The sequence below is a fragment of the Pongo abelii genome, chromosome X, assembly GCF_028885655.2.
Source record: "Pongo abelii isolate AG06213 chromosome X, NHGRI_mPonAbe1-v2.0_pri, whole genome shotgun sequence".
NCBI lineage: Eukaryota > Metazoa > Chordata > Mammalia > Primates > Hominidae > Pongo > Pongo abelii.
Window position 1 is genome coordinate 110,259,893 of NC_072008.2, and position 17,033 is coordinate 110,276,925.

General features: G+C 39.8%; 1 long non-coding RNA gene across 2 annotated transcripts in view; it reads right to left on the minus strand.

Annotated features, from left to right (window-relative positions):
• Window positions 1-13,185, minus strand: part of LOC134760901 (uncharacterized) — a 70,908-nt gene extending 57,723 nt beyond the window's left edge. Inside the window, exons 1-2 of one of the 2 annotated variants that reach the window (XR_010138973.1) lie at window positions 12,710-13,185; window positions 11,437-11,586 (exon numbers count right to left, since the gene is read on the minus strand). This is a non-coding gene — a long non-coding RNA (uncharacterized LOC134760901). Of the gene's footprint in view, window positions 1-11,436 lie in introns of both variants that reach the window. The other variant, XR_010138972.1, reaches the window with a different exon arrangement.
• Window positions 13,186-17,033: the final 3,848 nt, after the last annotated feature.

Here is a 17,033-nt window from a genome sequence, read left to right on the forward strand (position 1 = left end):
GCAGAAGCCACAGTAGCCGATGCGATCAAATGGAAGAAAGGGTATCAGTGATGGAAGATGAAATGAATGAAATGAAGTGAGAAGGGAAGTTTAGAGAAAAAAGAATAAAAAGAAACAAACAAAGCCTCCAAGAAATATGGGAATATGTGAAAAGACCAAATCTACGTCTAATTGGTGTACCTGAAAGTGACGGGGAGAATGGAACCAAGTTGGAAAACACTCTGCAGGATATTATACAGGAGAACTTCCCCAATCTAGCAAGGCAGGCCAACATTCAGAATCAGGAAATACAGAGAACGCCACAAAGATACTCCTCGAGAAGAGCAACTCCAAGACACATAATTGTCAGATTCACCAAAGTTGAAATGAAGGAAAAAATGTTAAGGGCAGCCAGAGAGAAAGGTTGGGTTACCCACAAAGGGAAGCCCATCAGACTAACAGCGGATCTCTCGGCAGAAACCCTACAAGCCAGAAGAGAGTGGGGGCCAATATTCAACATTCTTAAAGAAAAGAATTTTCAATCCAGAATTTCATATCCAGCCAAACTAAGCTTCATAAGTGAAGGAGAAATAAAAGCCTTTACAGACAAGCAAATGCTGAGAGATTTTGTCACCACCAGGCCTGCCTTACAAGAGCTCCTGAAGGAAGCACTAAACATGGAAAGGAACAACCGGTACCAGCCACTGCAAAATCATGCCAAATTGTAAAGACCATCGAGGCTAGGAAGAAACTGCATCAACTAAGGAGCAAAATAACAAGCTAACATCATAATGACAGGATGAAATTCACACATAACAATATTAACCTTAAATGTAAATGGACTAAATGCTCCAATTAAAAGACACAGACTGGCAAATTGGATAAAGACCCAAGACCCATCAGTGTGCTGTATTCAGGAAACCCATCTCACGTGCAGAGACACACATAGGCTCAAAATAAAAGGATGGAGGAAGATCTACCAAGCAAATGGAAAACAAAAAAAGGCAAGGGTTGCAATCCTAGTCTCTGATAAAACAGACTTTAAACCAACAAAGATCAAAAGAGACAAAGAACGCCTTTACATCACGGTAAAGGGATCAATTCAACAAGAAGAGCTAACTATCCTAAATATATATGCACCCAATACAGGAGCACCCAGATTCATAAAGCAAGTCCTGAGTGACCTACAAAGAGACTTAGACTCCCACACAATAATAATGGGAGACTTTAACACCCCACTGTCAATATTAGACAGATCAACGAGACAGAAAGTTAACAAGGATACCCAGGAATTGATCTCAGCTCTGCACCAAGCGGATCTAATAGACATCTACAGAACTTTCCACCCCAAATCAACAGAATATACATTTTTTTCAGCACCACACCACACCTATTCCAAAACTGACCACATAGTTGGAAGTAAAGCAATCTTCAGCAAATGAAAAAGAACAGAAATTATAATAAACTGTCTCTCAGACCACAGTGCAATCAAACTAGAACTCAGGATTAAGAAACTCACTCAAAACCACTCAACTACATGGAAACTGAACAACCTGCTCCTGAATGACTACTGGGTACATAACGAAATGAAGGCAGAAATAAAGATGTTCTTTGAAACCAATGAGAACAAAGACGCAACATACCAGAATCTCTGGGACACTTTCAAAGCAGTGTGTAGAGGGAAATTTATAGCACTAAATGCCCACAAGAGAAAGCAGGAAAGATCCAAAATTGACAACCTAACATCACAATTAAAAGAACTAGAGAAACAAGAGCAAACACATTCAAAAGCTAGCAGAAGGCAAGAAATAACTAAAATCAGAGCAGAACTGAAGGAAATAGAGACACAAAAAATCCTTCAAAAAATTAATGAATCCAGGAGGTGGTTTTTTGAAAGGATCAACAAAACTGATAGACTGCTAGCAACACTAATAAAGAAGAAAAGAGAGAAGAATCAAATAGACGCAATAAAAAATGATAAAGGGGATATCACCACCAATCCCACAGAAATACAAACTACCATCAGAGAATACTACAAACACCTCTACGCAAATAAACTAGAAAATCTAGAAGAAATGGATAAATTCCTCAACACATACACCCTCCCAACACTAAACCAGGAATAAGTTGACTCTCTGAATAGATCAATAACAGGATCTGAAATTGTGGCAATAATCAATAGCTTACCAACCAAAAAGAGTCCAGGACCAGATGGATTCACAGCCGAATTCTACCAGAGGTATAAGGAGGAACTGGTACCATTCCTTCTGAAACTATTCCAATCAATAGAAAAAGAGGGAATCCTTCCTAACTCATTTTATGAGGCCAGCATCATCCTGATACCAAAGCCAGGCAGAGACACAACCAAAAAAGAGAATTTTAGACCAATATCTTTGATGAACATTGATGCAAAAATCCTCAGTAAAATACTGGCAAACCGAATCCAGCAGCACATCAAAAAGCTTATCCACCATGATCAAGTGGGCTTCATCCCTGGGATGCAAGGCTGGTTCAATATACGCAAATCAATAAATGTAATCCAGCATATAAACAGAACCAAAGACAAAAACCACATGATTATCTCAATAGATACAGAAAAGGCCTTTGACAAAATTCAACAATGCTTCATGCTAAAAACTCTCAATAAATTAGGTATTGATAGGATGTATCTCAAAATAATAAGAGCTATCTATGACAAACCCATAGCCAATATCTTACTGAATGGGCAAAAACTGGAAGCATTCCCTTTGAAAACTGGCACAAGACAGGGATGCCCTCTCTCACCACTCCTATTCAACATAGTGTTGGAAGTGCTGGCCAGGGCAATTAGGCAGGAGAAGGAAACAAAGGGTATTCAATTAGGAAAAGAGGAAGTCAAACTGTCCCTGTTTGCAGATGACATGATTGTATATCTAGAAAACCCCATTGTCTCAGCCCAAAATCTCCTTAAGCTGATAAGCAACTTCAGCAAAGTCTCAGGATACTAAATCAATGTACAAAAATCACAAGCATTCTTATACACCAATAACAGACAAACAGAGAGCCAAATCATGAGTGAAATCCCATTCACAATTGCTTCAAAGAGAATAAAATACCTAGGAATCCAACTTACAAGGGATGTGAAGGACCTCTTCAAGGAGAACTACAAACCACTGCTCAATGAAATAAAAGAGGATACAAACAAATGGAAGAACATTCCATGCTCATGGGTAGGAAGAATCAATATCATGAAAATGGCCACACTGCCCAAGGTAATTTATAGATTCAATGACATCCCCATGAAGCTACCAATGACTTTCTTCACAGAATTGGAAAATCTACTTTAGAGTTCATATGGAACCAATAAAGAGCCTGCATTGCCAAATCAATCCTAAGCCAAACGAACAAAGCTGGAGGCATCACGCTACCTGACTTCAAACTATACTACAAGGCTACAGTAACCAAAACAGCATGGTACTGGTCCAAAACAGAGATATAGATCAATGGAACAGAACAGAGCCCTCGGAAATAACGCCGCATATCTACAACTATCTGATCTTTGACAAACCTGACAAAAACAAGAAATGGGGAAAGGATTCCCCATTTAATAAATGGTGCTCAGAAAACTGGGTAACCATATGTAGAAAGCTGAAACTGGATCCCTTCCTTACACCTTATACAAAAATTAATTCAAGATGGATTAAAGACTTAAACATTAGACCTAAAACCAGAAAAACCCTAGAAGAAAACCGAGGCATTACCATTCAGGACGTAGGCATGGGCAAGGACTTCATGTCTAAAACACCAAAAACAATGGCAACAAAAGCCAAAATTGACAAATGGGATCTAATTAAACTAAAGAGCTTCTGCACAGCAAAAGAAGCTACCATCAGAGTCAACAGGCAACCTACAAAATGTGAGAAAATTTTTTCAACCTACTCATCTGACAAAGGGCTAATATCCAGAATCTACAGTGAACTCAAACAAATTTACAAGAAAAAAACAAACAACCCCATCAAAAAGTGGGCGAAGGACATGAACAGACATTTCTCAAAAGAAGACATTTATGCAGCCAAAAAACACGTGAAAAAATGCTCACCATCACTGGCCATTAGAGAAATGCAAATCAAAACCACAATGAGATACCATCTCACACCAGTGAGAATGGCAATCATTAAAAAGTCAGGAAACAACAGGTGCTGGAGAGGATGTGGAGAAATAGGAACACTTTTACACTGTTGGTGGGACTGTAAACTAGTTCAACCATTGTGGAAGTCAGTGTGGCAATTCCTCAGGGATCTAGAACTAGAAATACCATTTGACCCAGCCATCCCATTACTGGGTATATACCCAAAGGAATATAAATCATGCTGCTATAAAGACACATGCACACGTATGTTTATTGCGGCATTATTCACAATAGCAAAGACTTGGAACCAACTCAAATGTCCAACAATGATAGACTGGATTAAGAAAATGTGGCACATATACACCATGGAATACTATGCAGCCATAAAGAATGATGAGTTCATGTCCTTTGTAGGGACATGGATGAAATTGGAAATCGTCGTTCTCAGTAAACTATCGCAAGAACAAAAAACCAAACACCACATATTCTCACTCATAGGTGGGAATTGAACAATGAGAACACATGGACACAGGAAGGGGAGCATCACACTCTGGGGACTGTTGTGGGGTGGGGGTAGGGGGGAGGGATAGCATTAGGAGATTTACCTAATGCTAAATGACGAGTTAATGGGTGCAGCACACCAGCATGGCACATGTATACATATGTAACTAACCTGCACATTGTGCACATGTATCCTAAAACTTAAAGTATAATGATAATAAAATAAAATAAAAAAAGAAAATGCCTAAATGTACATTCCTGTGTATAAATCTGTGCCAATGTAAGGTTTTACTTGGTTAAATTGGTGCTTGTTTGTTGATCCCTTAGGCAAGCTTGTTCAACTGGTGGCCTGCAGGCCACATGTGGCCCAGGATGGCTTTGAATGTGGCCCAACACAAATTCATAATCTTTCTTAAACATTATGTGATTTTTTTTTTTATTTTTTAACTTTTTTTTTTTTTTTTTTTTTTTTGCTCATCAGCTATTGTTAGTGTTAGTGTATTTTATGTGTGGCCCAAGTCAATTCTTCCTCCAAAGTGGTCCAGGGAAGCCAAAAGATTGGACAACCCCCCTTCCTTAGAGCCTTGAAGGACACACTGATATAGTCACATTCTCCTCATCCTCATCTACTGAGATCAACTTTATGCTAGACTCTGGCATGCAAGTTTCTGCCTTTTAAGCTCTGGACTGCAAGATATGTCCATGCAATCATGAGGAACAATACAACTTACCACAGATTCCAAGTGCTTGGTTAACAAGCATGAGCAGGAAGAACTCAGATAACATTATAAACTTTAGCCAAGAGGTTGTGCTAAAAGATATATGTAGTCTGGTTATTTGAAGCCCCCTGGATAATTGAAATTTTTCATTTTTATTGGAATGTTTGCTCTTGTTGTTGTAGTAGAAACAGACATGCTGTGCTAGATGCTGGATGTTCACCTCTCTTTTAACATATTCACTGCATGAATTCGCCCCAAAGAGACTAAAAACTTAATGGTTGCTTTTTTTTTTAAAGAAATTCTTTGCTGAATCAGTTACATTTTCACATGCTAATAATAGGTGAAAGAACATACCATGAATAGCTTCATAAAGTGATTGAGATTTCAGTTTTCATAGTTAATTTTATCTTAAGCTGGCTAAAAAGAAGTGAAAAGCTCCAAGATCAAAACCATGAGTTTGATGAAAAGCAATTGTTTGATTATTTATACAAACTACTTACAGAAGAATGATTTGAAAAGCAAATGGAACTGTATTTTCATGATAACAGTTATTCCCATTTTCTTTTCTTTAAAAAATTCTCATGTGTAATATAGAAATTTGCAAATAGAAGATAAAGAGTAAGAGTAATGCCATTTAGGGACTACAAAATATAAGTTGTGATAAGGGGCATCAAAATGATGATAAAACCAGATAAGCTCCATCAACTTTAAGTGAATACATTATCTTCTTTGAAAGGAAAAAATAACCTAGTGGTTTTCATTGCTATTTTCAAATAATACTTGGTGATGATTAAAGCCCAGTGCAGTTGCTATTGACTAGTGTTAAGGAATTGACTTTATGCCACTACCCCTACTCCTGGCCCTGGCCCTGACTTTCCTATTATTCTTACCCCCAGGGTCTTATCCAAGATGCATTGATTTCTGTATCAGTGATTTCTTTCGAATAGTTAACTCATTCATCAATCCTACAAGATTAACTACATCTCCAACTGCTATGGCCAATTTCTAAAGTTTATGGTCCATTTCATAAGGTCTTGTAAATCAGCCCTTACTTCCTTTTAATTATGTGTCCCTGCAGAATCCATGTGCCAGCATTGCTTCAAATTTATATGTGAGGCCCAGAACCAGAAAATCTTATCATGGGATAATTGTTTCAAATCCTATTAAGGTCTTTTCTGTATTAAAATGGCTAAGGTTAAGAATAGCAAGTATGACAATCAACTCTGTTCTTTCATTTAAGATTTGGCACAAGACTCATTTATTCTTAGAAGACTTCTCTGAGCATCTACCCCTTCAAACACAACTACAATTACAACCCTCTCTGCACTCACAGCCCACAGTAGCCTTGAATGTTAGTTGCATTTCTTGGCATTTAAGTATAGAGTTCTAACTTCAATGCTATGCTATATATGCATGTATTTTGCATTACAGCTTGGTGGTTAATAGCTCTAACTCTGGAGTCAGACTGTTAGGGTTTGGTGCTAGCTCTGCTGTGTATTACTGGTATAATTTGAGGTAATTTACTTAACCTATTCATATCTCACTTTTCTCATCTATGACAGGGAGATGATAATAATAGCACCTCCTTTGTAGGAGTGTAAGGTAGAAAACAGTTAAAATGTTTAAATGATAAGCACATACTTGGCCCATAGTATTATGTAAATGTTAGCTCTATTGTTATGCTTTTGAGTGTTTCTCATTTCTGAATTATTTTGGAGGCTATTTGAATGCAAGATGCATGTTTTCAATATTCATATACACTCTCTATGCCCATAGTGTCATGCTTAGTGCCATGAATGTATATAGTGTTTCCCAAAATAATAAAAAATGAATAGATTGTTCTAGTGATTCCAGATGTACCTATATCATGAGCTCGATATACATCATACATTCAGAAAAATATAATAGTAAAAGCAAATTCAAGCAAATGTTCCTATTAAAGGAGGCAACAGATGACTAAGAATTGGTCATACTACACCTGAGTTGAGAGCTGGGCATGAGGAGTGTTTTCGGAAGTCTTCCTTGAAGAAGACTCATTTCAGAATTCAGAGAGGCTGAAAAATTTTGTCCTAAGAAACAACGATGGCAGTTGAAGGTAAAAACATACTTTGAGTGAGGTAGACATGCTAGCTGTCCTCTGAGGTAAATTAAGGATGAACTTTAATTTATGTTGCCCCAGTGTATAGAGCTAAGACCAATAGATCAAAATTACAGGATGGAATATTTGGGTTCAAAATAAAGAAACACTTTCTAACCACCTAGGCTAAAGTGGAATGAGTGGCTTTGTAATTAGTTTGGCTGGGTTCACAGGCAGCCACTTTACATTCACCCTGAATAGATACAAAACTGTCACTTCTGTGGTGGGGAGTTTTGAGTTGTTTTCAAGGCCAACACAGAGGCAAGATCAAATGCAGTGTCACACTGGAAGAGGTAAGAAGAGAGCTTATTTCTTCCTTTACTTCCCATTAATGAAAGAAAGAAGGTGGACAAAGGTTGTTAGTGCTGTTGTACTTGTCCAGGTAACATGCTAGGAGAGCTCAAAGGAAGGAGAGTGTGATATTTTTCCTTGATGTAGATCATTCAGTATCTGTCGATCTTAAAAATCACATAGGTCACTGGTCACCAAATTTAGATTTTGCTAATTAGTAAAATTCCCTGTGCCCTAGCCAATGCATAGAGTTGCCATCATTTTTTCTTGCCAAGTAAGGACATTAAAAAACCAAAACTCACCTACCATTGGCTTAAATGATCATTTCATAGGATAATCAATATTTTATTCTATTTATTTATTTTTCTAGTTTTTTTCTTCAAGGTCTCAGTATGCTGCCCAGGCTGGTCTCAAATTCCTGGGGCTCAAGTGATCCTCCCCACTTAGCCTCCCAAGGCACCAGGATTACAGGCATGAGCCACCACACTTGGCCCATTATAAAAGAATCAATATTTTTTTAAAAAGGAAATGGAACATAATCCCACAATAAAAATATTGAATTTTTTAGAGTTATGAAAAATACACATTGTCCATATACTGCTCATTTCACTTTGGTGTGTATTGGGAAGAGTTCTCATACACTTCCTTGGCATGTATTGGGAAGAGTTCTCATTCAAGCACTTGTGAAGTATTATTTAGGCTTTAGTGATACTGTGATTGTTTCATGTGAGATTTTTAACCCCCATCCCTTCCTGGCTCCTTTTAACCCTCTTATTGTGGCATTGGTGCTTTAAACCTTAATTCCCCAAAGTAACATTTATCCCATAGATCTCACTGAACTCCACTGGTAGATTGTCTGAACCTTATTTGGGTTTGACATCATCTGTAGGATCCTAACATAAACCTAGTATTTAGTTAGTAAGCCTGTGCTGGGGTGGTGTCTTCCAACTACTCTAAAGACCCATTAAATAATGTGGTATAATATCACTATTTCAAAATGCCAAACATCTAGGAATTGTAGATGCTAAAATAATGTAATCCATAAGGAATAAGGACTTTAGGAGTCTTTGTTGTCTCCTAAATCCCTTTGAACCTGCCTGGCATAATAGATGAGGTCAAATTCTATTTTTTTCTGTAATAGATAATATATTGAAGGAGCTCTTGGGTAAAAATGTTCTAAATACCTACCCTGACAAAAGAAGGACTCCTATAATTTTTAAAACTTTAATTCCATTTCAGAAATATTGATATGCAATTGCTTGCTACTGAACTGGAATTTGTCTACATGTGAAATCACTTTTTTGAAGCATGTTATCTGCTAATGGAATCGTAGAGCATTTTCTGGAGAGGAAAAAAAAAGACTAATCTTTTGGCTCCACGGCATAGACAGTAGATTACCATTTGGATTAATGGCTTCTATATTATATTGTTTTATTTTTAAATGCTAAGGTTCTTATTTTAAAGTCACATTATTCAGAAGCTCTTCAGATGTGTTGACATCTCAGTTTTGAGTATAATGAATGTAGGGTTTTATGCCCTTGTGAAAATTCCATTCCTAGTAGGATTCCAAATGGGGATTTAAAAAAATTATCCACATGGTCTGAATGGCTAAAATCCAGCAAATATATCTAGAACATGACAATGCTGGGTGAATCCTGCTGAGATCATTGCTTGAGGTACTGAGAACATTCCCAGACAAACCAATCCAACTGGGAGTAATGAACAAGTTCCATTTATGATCTATAGTTTGAGAATGCTCCAGGAAGAATCTCCTCTTCTCTACCATTACCACCCCCACCACCTTATTCTAGGCTCTCACTTGCACTATCGCAAGGACCACTTACCTGGCCTCTTAAATTCTATTTTGTGCCCACCCGATTGCCACTCACAGTGACCTTAAAACTTAAATCATTTCCTGACTCCCTTGCATAAAATTCTTCTTAAATGGCTTCTCCTTTCACATAAATAAAATAGAAACCCTCAACTCTTGCTTGCAAGACCTTGCATGGTATGGTGCCTGCTTACGTCTACATTCATGCATGCATTCGATCATTCAGTAAATACGTATTAAATCTTTTAGCCTTTGTAAGGGGAGCAAAACAGTGAAAGATCTCTGCTCTGATGGATTTGACATTCTGGTTGAAAGAAGCAGAAAACTGATGAAACAGAAAGGTAAAATATATAGTGTATAGCAGGATTCAGTTACCTAGGACTTGAAGGATCAAGAGGAAAGTGAAGTCACCAGAATGAGGAGAGATTGAGGATTGTATGGAAAAGCTTCTGACAAACACTGGGACCTTAGACCACGGGACTCAGACAGCCCTAGATGGCCCTGTTGGGAGGGAGTTGGATGAATAAATACGCTGACTGTCTTTCCTATTTCAGATCTCCTCCTGGTCTTCTCTGCTAGCCAAACATAACAGGAAACTAGAAGGATGAAAGGAGCTTATTGATGTAGCCCAAGTGATCAGTCTTGGAGAGAGGAACAGAGAACAGGATGAAGAAGGTTGGAGAGTGTGGAGGGCAAAAAGAAGGGATGCAGTATAAGGTTGTGATTTTAAGTGGGGTGATCAGAGAAGTCCTCACTGAAAGCTTCATCTCAACAAAGTGTCCCTGTCACTCTCTTTTGTCTAAATGCACTGGCTTTCTTACATATACTCAGCTCTGCCTTGCTCCCACCTATCTGGGCTCAGGGCCTTTGCATATGTTGATACTCCTATCTGAAATGCTTCTTCTTTCCCTTCCCCTTTAATTAATTAACTTAATTGAGTTGGAGTTAGTTGCTTAATTAACTCCTGTTCCACAGATGGAAGCTCTGGTGTCCTTTCTTCAAGAAAGCCTTCCCTGAGACCTTAGACTATTCAGATACCTGCTGTTCTGTGCTTCATCTTCTGTACTTCTCCTGCTGTGTGCCATCCATATTTATTTGACTAATTAATATTTGTCCTGCTCACTCGACCTTAAGGTACATAAAGACAGGGAATATGTCCGTGTTCTCCTTCACTATATTCACAGAGTTTGGAATGCAGTATGTAGTGAATAAATATTTAATTACTGAGTGATTGAAGATTAGTAAATAGGAAAAAGTCACACTGAGAGATCCCTTGTCCTAAACTCCTCATTACTTTATATCTATTGTCTTTTTTGTGACTATGTATCTTTGGGTTATCAGAGTTCTAAATCCTCCATGAAAAATATTTTGGACTTCTCTTGGTTCACATTAATCTCTTCTTTTTCTGGACTCAAATTGAGGGTGTGTTCAGAATCTCACAGTTTAGCACCTAGAACTGATACCTGAAGATCTGTGCATTTTACTGCATATATCTCAATATAAATGGGACAAAAACCTATACATGACAGTACACATATTGAAAAAAACACATTTTAAAAAGATTCATAGTAACATGTTAACATTCTTGGCTATAGGGCTAAGGGATGGGAATTTGGATGAAAATAAATAAATAAATAAAACTGGTGAGCAATTATGATGGTAGCATAAATGAAAACATGCACATGCACATATACACCAAAGGCCACCAGGACTGGGACCTGTGATTGATACAGTTTGGCTTTGTGTCCCCACCCAAATCTCATGTTGAATTGTAATTCCCAGTGTTGGGTGAGGGACCCGGTGGGAAGTGATTGGATCATGGGAGTGGATTTCCCGCATGCTGGTCTCATGATAGTGAATAAGTTCTCACCAGATCTGATGGTTTAAAAGTGTGTTGCACTTTCCTGCTTGTTCTTTCTCTCTCTCCTGCTCCGCCATGGTAAGATGTGCTTGCTTTCACTTCACCTTCTGCCATGATTGTGAGTTTCCTGAGGCCTCCCAGTCATGTTTCCTGTTAAGCCTGCAGAGCTGTGAGTCAATTAAATGTCTTTTCTTCATAAATTACCTAGTCTCAGGTAGATCTTCACAGCAGTGTGAAAACAGACTAATACAGGTATATATATCACCCCTGGAAATTGTAATGTTGCCTTCCCACCTCACATCTATTTTTGGTTGCTCAATATGATTTTATAGCAACATGGCTTCTTCACCAACAATAGCCACTTCAGAAGTCTTTAAATGATATGGACTTGTTGAGTTAAAAAATAATTCAACTCTCTTCGTGCCCAGTAGAATCCAGGATAATAGAATATGGCATCTGCCCTTCACATTGCAGGATTATCTGTGCCTCCTTGGATTTCCCTCCAGTGCATCTGTTTATATTCAAGTCAGGATCTTTCTGCTAGATGTTGGTATATGTGTCATTCACACACTCTCAGTTACGTGGTAAGGTAAGCATTGGCTATTCAAGAATTGGTTTCTGCCTTCACTAGGGTCACAGAAACCCTATGCATACGGCAAAGCAGAATGGCTCAGTTGTCCAGGTCATTTTCATTGCTGTTCCCTTGGCCCCTCCCTTTTTCTCTGCCTGTAGTCCTCTTGGGGTCTGCCTATTGGCTTGAATTTTCATATTTCCACCTTGCTCTGACCCTGATGTCCATGACTTCCTGGTGTTCATCTACTTACTGGACTTCTGACTCCCTGAACTCTGTGCCTCATGTTGCCTTTGCACCCTGACTCCAGCTTGCCTAGTTGGCTCTGACTTGCTGCTTTGCTCTGACCTTTGGTTTCTCTCTCCCCACCTTTACCTGAATTCTGGAATGCTTACACTAGCCTTCACCTTTGCCCCTGGGTACGAGGTCCTACCCCAGGACTACCTCAATCTTCTGCCAATTCCCTTTGCCCTGTCTCAGATTTACCTCTGCCCTCCTTATCCCAGCTCCCGCTTTTTCATCCATGACCCACTGCCACATATATTACTCAAAACTCACAATCTAGAAAACTCTCCCATCCCCACCATTGCCACCAGCAACCAAGGACAGAAGTTTTTTATTTTGAGGCAGTGTCAGCAACATTCTGTGAGCTGTTAGGAGGAAGACACAGGACGTGACCTCTTAGCATAGATGAACAATATTGCCACTTACCGGAGGAGCCAAGATGGCCGAATAGGAACAGCTCCGGTCTACAGCTCCCAGCGCGAGCGACGCAGAAGACGGGTGATTTCTGCATTTCCATCTGAGGTACCGTGTTCATCTCACTAGGGAGTGCCAGACAGTGGGCGCAGGTCAGTGGGTGAGTGCACCCTGCGCCAGCCGAAGCAGGGGCGAGGCATTGCCTCACTCGGGAAACGCAAGGGGTCAGGGAGTTCCCCTTCCAGGGGTGACAGACGGCACCTGGAAAATCGGGCCACTCCCACCTGAATACTGTGCTTTTCCGAAGGGCTTAGGAAACGGTGCCCCAGGAGAGTATAGCCCGCACCTGGCTCAGAGGGTCCTACGCCCACGGAGTCTCGCTGATTGCTAGCACAGCAGTCTGAGATCAAACAGCAAGTCGGCAGCGAGGCTGGGGGAGGGGCGCCCGCCATTGCCCAGGCTCGCTTAGGTAAACAAAGCAGCCTGGAAGCTTGAACTGGGTGGAGCCCACCACAGCTCAAGGAGGCCTGCCTGCCTCTGTAGGCTCCACCTCTGGGGGCAGGGCACAGACAAACAAAAAGACAGCAGTAACCTCTGCAGACTTAAATGTCCCTGTCTGACAGCTTTGAGGAGAGCAGTGGTTCTCCCAGCACGCAACTGGAGATCTGAGAACGGGCTGACTCCCTCCTCAAGTGGGTCCCAGACCCCTGACCCCCGAGCAGCCTAACTGGGAGGCACCCCCCAGCAGGGGCAGACTGACACCTCACACGGCCGGCCAGGTACTCCAACAGACCTGCAGCTGAGGGTCCTGTCTGTTAGAAGGAAAACTAACAGAAAGGACATCCACACCAAAAACCCATCTGTACATCACCATCATCAAAGACCAAAAGTAGATAAAACCACAAAGATGGGGAAAAAACAGAGCAGAAAAACTGGAAACTCTAAAAAGCAGAGTACCTCTCCTCCTCCAAAGGAACGCAGTTCCTCACCAGCAACGGAACAAAGCTGGACGGAGAATGACTTTGACGAGCTGAGAGAAGAAGGCTTCAGATGATCAAATTACTCCGAGCTACGGGAGGATATTCAAACCAAAGGCAAAGAAGTTGAAAACTTTGAAAAAAACTTTAGAAGAATGTATAACTAGAATAACCAATACAGAGAAGTGCTTAAAGGAGCTGATGGAGCTGAAAACCAAGGCTGGAGAACTACGTGAAGAATGCAGAAGCCTCAGGAGCCGATGCGATCAAATGGAAGAAAGGGTATCAGCCCTGGAAGATGAAATGAATGAAATGAAGCGAGAAGGGAAGTTTAGAGAAAAAAGAATAAAAAGAAACGAGCAAAGCCTCCAAGAAATGTGGGACTATGTGAAAAGACCAAATCTACATCTGATTGGTGTACCTGAAAGTGACGGGGAGAATGGAAACAAGTTGGAAAACACTCTGCAGGATATTATCCAGAACTTCCCCAATCTAGCAAGGCAGGCCAACATTCAGATTCAGGAAATACAGAGAACGCCACAAAGATACTCCTCGAGAAGAGCAACTCCAAGACACATAATTGTCAGATTCACCAAAGTTGAAATGAAGGAAAAAATGTTAAGGGCAGCCAGAGAGAAAGGTTGGGTTACCATCAAAGGGAAGCCCATCAGACTAACAGCGGATCTCTCGGCAGAAACCCTACAAGCCAGAAGAGAGTGGGGGCCAATATTCAACATTCTTAACGAAAAGAATTTTCAACCCAGAATTTCATATCCTGCCAAACTAAGCTTCATAAGTGAAGGAGAAATAAAATACTTTACAGACAAGCAAATGCTGAGAGATTTTGTCACCACCAGGCCTGCCCTAAAAGAGCTCCTGAAGGAAGCGCTAAACATGGAAAGGCACAACCGGTACCAGCCACTGCAAAATCATACCGAAATGTAAAGACCATCGAGACTAGGAAGAGACTGCATCAACTAACGAGCAAAATAACCAGCTAACATCATAATGACAGGATCAGATGCACACATAACAATATTAACTTTAAATGTAAATGTACTAAATGCTCCAATTAAAGACACAGACTGGCAAATTGGATAAAGACTCAAGACCCATCAGTGTGCTGTATTCAGGAAACCCATCTCACGTGCAGAGACACACATAGGCTCAAAATAAAAGGATGGAGGAAGATCTACCAAGCAAATGGAAAACAAAAAAAGGCAGGGGTTGCAATCCTAGTCTCTGATAAAACAGACTTTAAACCAACAAAGATCAAAAGAGACAAAGAAGGCCATTACGTAATGGTAAAGGGATTAATTCAACAAGAAGAGCTAACTATCCTAAATATATATGCACCCAATACAGGAGCACCCAGATTCATAAAGCAAGTCCTGAGTGACCTACAAAGAGACTTAGACTCCCACACAATAATAATGGGAGACTTTAACACCCCACTGTCAACATTAGACAGATCAACGAAACAGAAAGTCAACAAGGATACCCAGGAATTGAACTCAGCTCTGCACCAAGCGGACCTAATAGACATCTACAGAACTCTCCACCCCAAATCAACAGAATATACATTTTTTTCAGCACCACACCACACCTATTACAAAATTGACCATATACTTGGAAGTAAAGCTCTCCTCAATAAATGTAAAAGAACAGAGATTATAACAAACTATCTCTCAGATCACAGTGCAATCAAGCTAGAACTCAGGATTAAGAATCTCACTGAAAACCGCTCAACTACGTGGAAACTGAACAACCTGCTCCTGAATGACTACTGGGTACATAACGAAATGAAGGCAGAAATAAAGATGTTCCTTGAAACCATCGAGAACCAAGACACAACATACCAGAATCTCTGGGATGCATTCAAAGCAGTGTGTAGAGGGAAATTTATAGCACTAAATGCCCACAAGAGAAAGCAGGAAAGATCCAAAATTGACACCCTAACATCACAATTAAAAGTACTAGAAAAGCAAGAGCAAACACATTCAAAAGCTAGCAGAAGGCAAGAAATAACTAAAATCAGAGCAGAACTGAAGGAAATAGAGACACAAAAAACCCTTCAAAAAATAAATGAATCCAGGAGCTGGTTTTTTGAAAGGATCAACAAAATTGATAGACCGCTAGCAAGATTAATAAAGAAAAAAAGAGAGAAGAATCAAATAGATGCAATAAAAAATGATAAAGGGGATATCACCACCGATCCCACAGAAATACAAACTACCATCAGAGAATATTACAAACACCTCTACACAAATAAACTAGAAAATCTAGAAGAAATGGATAAATTCCTCAACACATACACCCTCCCAACACTAAACCAGGAAGAAGTTGAATCTCTGAATAGACCAATAACAGGAGCTGAAATTGTGGCAATAATCAATAGCTTACCAACCAAAAAAAGTCCAGGACCAGATGGATTCACAGCCAAATTCTACCAGAGGTACAAGGAGGAGCTGGTACCATTCCTTCTGAAACTATTCCCATCAATAGAAAAAGAGGGAATCCTCCCTAACTCATTTTATGAGGCCAGCATCATCCTGATACCAAAGCCTGGCAGAGACACAACAAAAAAAGAGAATTTTAGACCAATATCCTTGATGAACATTGATGCAAAAATCCTCAATAAAATACTGGCAAACAGAATCCAGCAGCACATCAAAAAGCTTATCCACCATGATCAAGTGGGCTTCATCCCTGGGATGCAAGGCTGGTTCAATATACGCAAATCAATAAATGTAATCCAGCATATAAACAGAACCAAAGACAAAAACCACATGATTATCTCAATAGATGCAGAAAAGGCCTTTGACAAAATTCAACAATGCTTCATGCTAAAAACTCTCAATAAATTAGGTATTGATGGGACGTATCTCAAAATAATAAGAGCTATTTATGACAAACCCACAGACAATATCATACTGAGTGGGCAAAAACTGGAAGCATTCCCTTTGAAAACTGGCACAAGACAGGGATGCCCTCTCTCACCACTCCTATTCAACATATTGTTGGAAGTTCCGGCCAGGGCAATTAGGCAGGAGAAGGAAATCAAGGGTATTCAATTAGGAAAAGAGGAAGTCAAATTGTCCCTGTTTGCAGATGACATGACAGTATATCTAGAAAACCCCATTGTCTCAGCCCAAAATCTCCTTAAGCTGATAAGCAACTTCAGCAAAGTCTCAGGATACAAAATCAATGTACAAAAATCACAAGCATTCTTATACATCAATAACAGACAAACAGAGAGCCAAATCATGAGTGAACTCACAATCACAATTGCTTCAAAGAGAATAAAATACCTAGGAATCCAACTTACAAGAGATGTGAAGGACCTCTTCAAGGAGAAC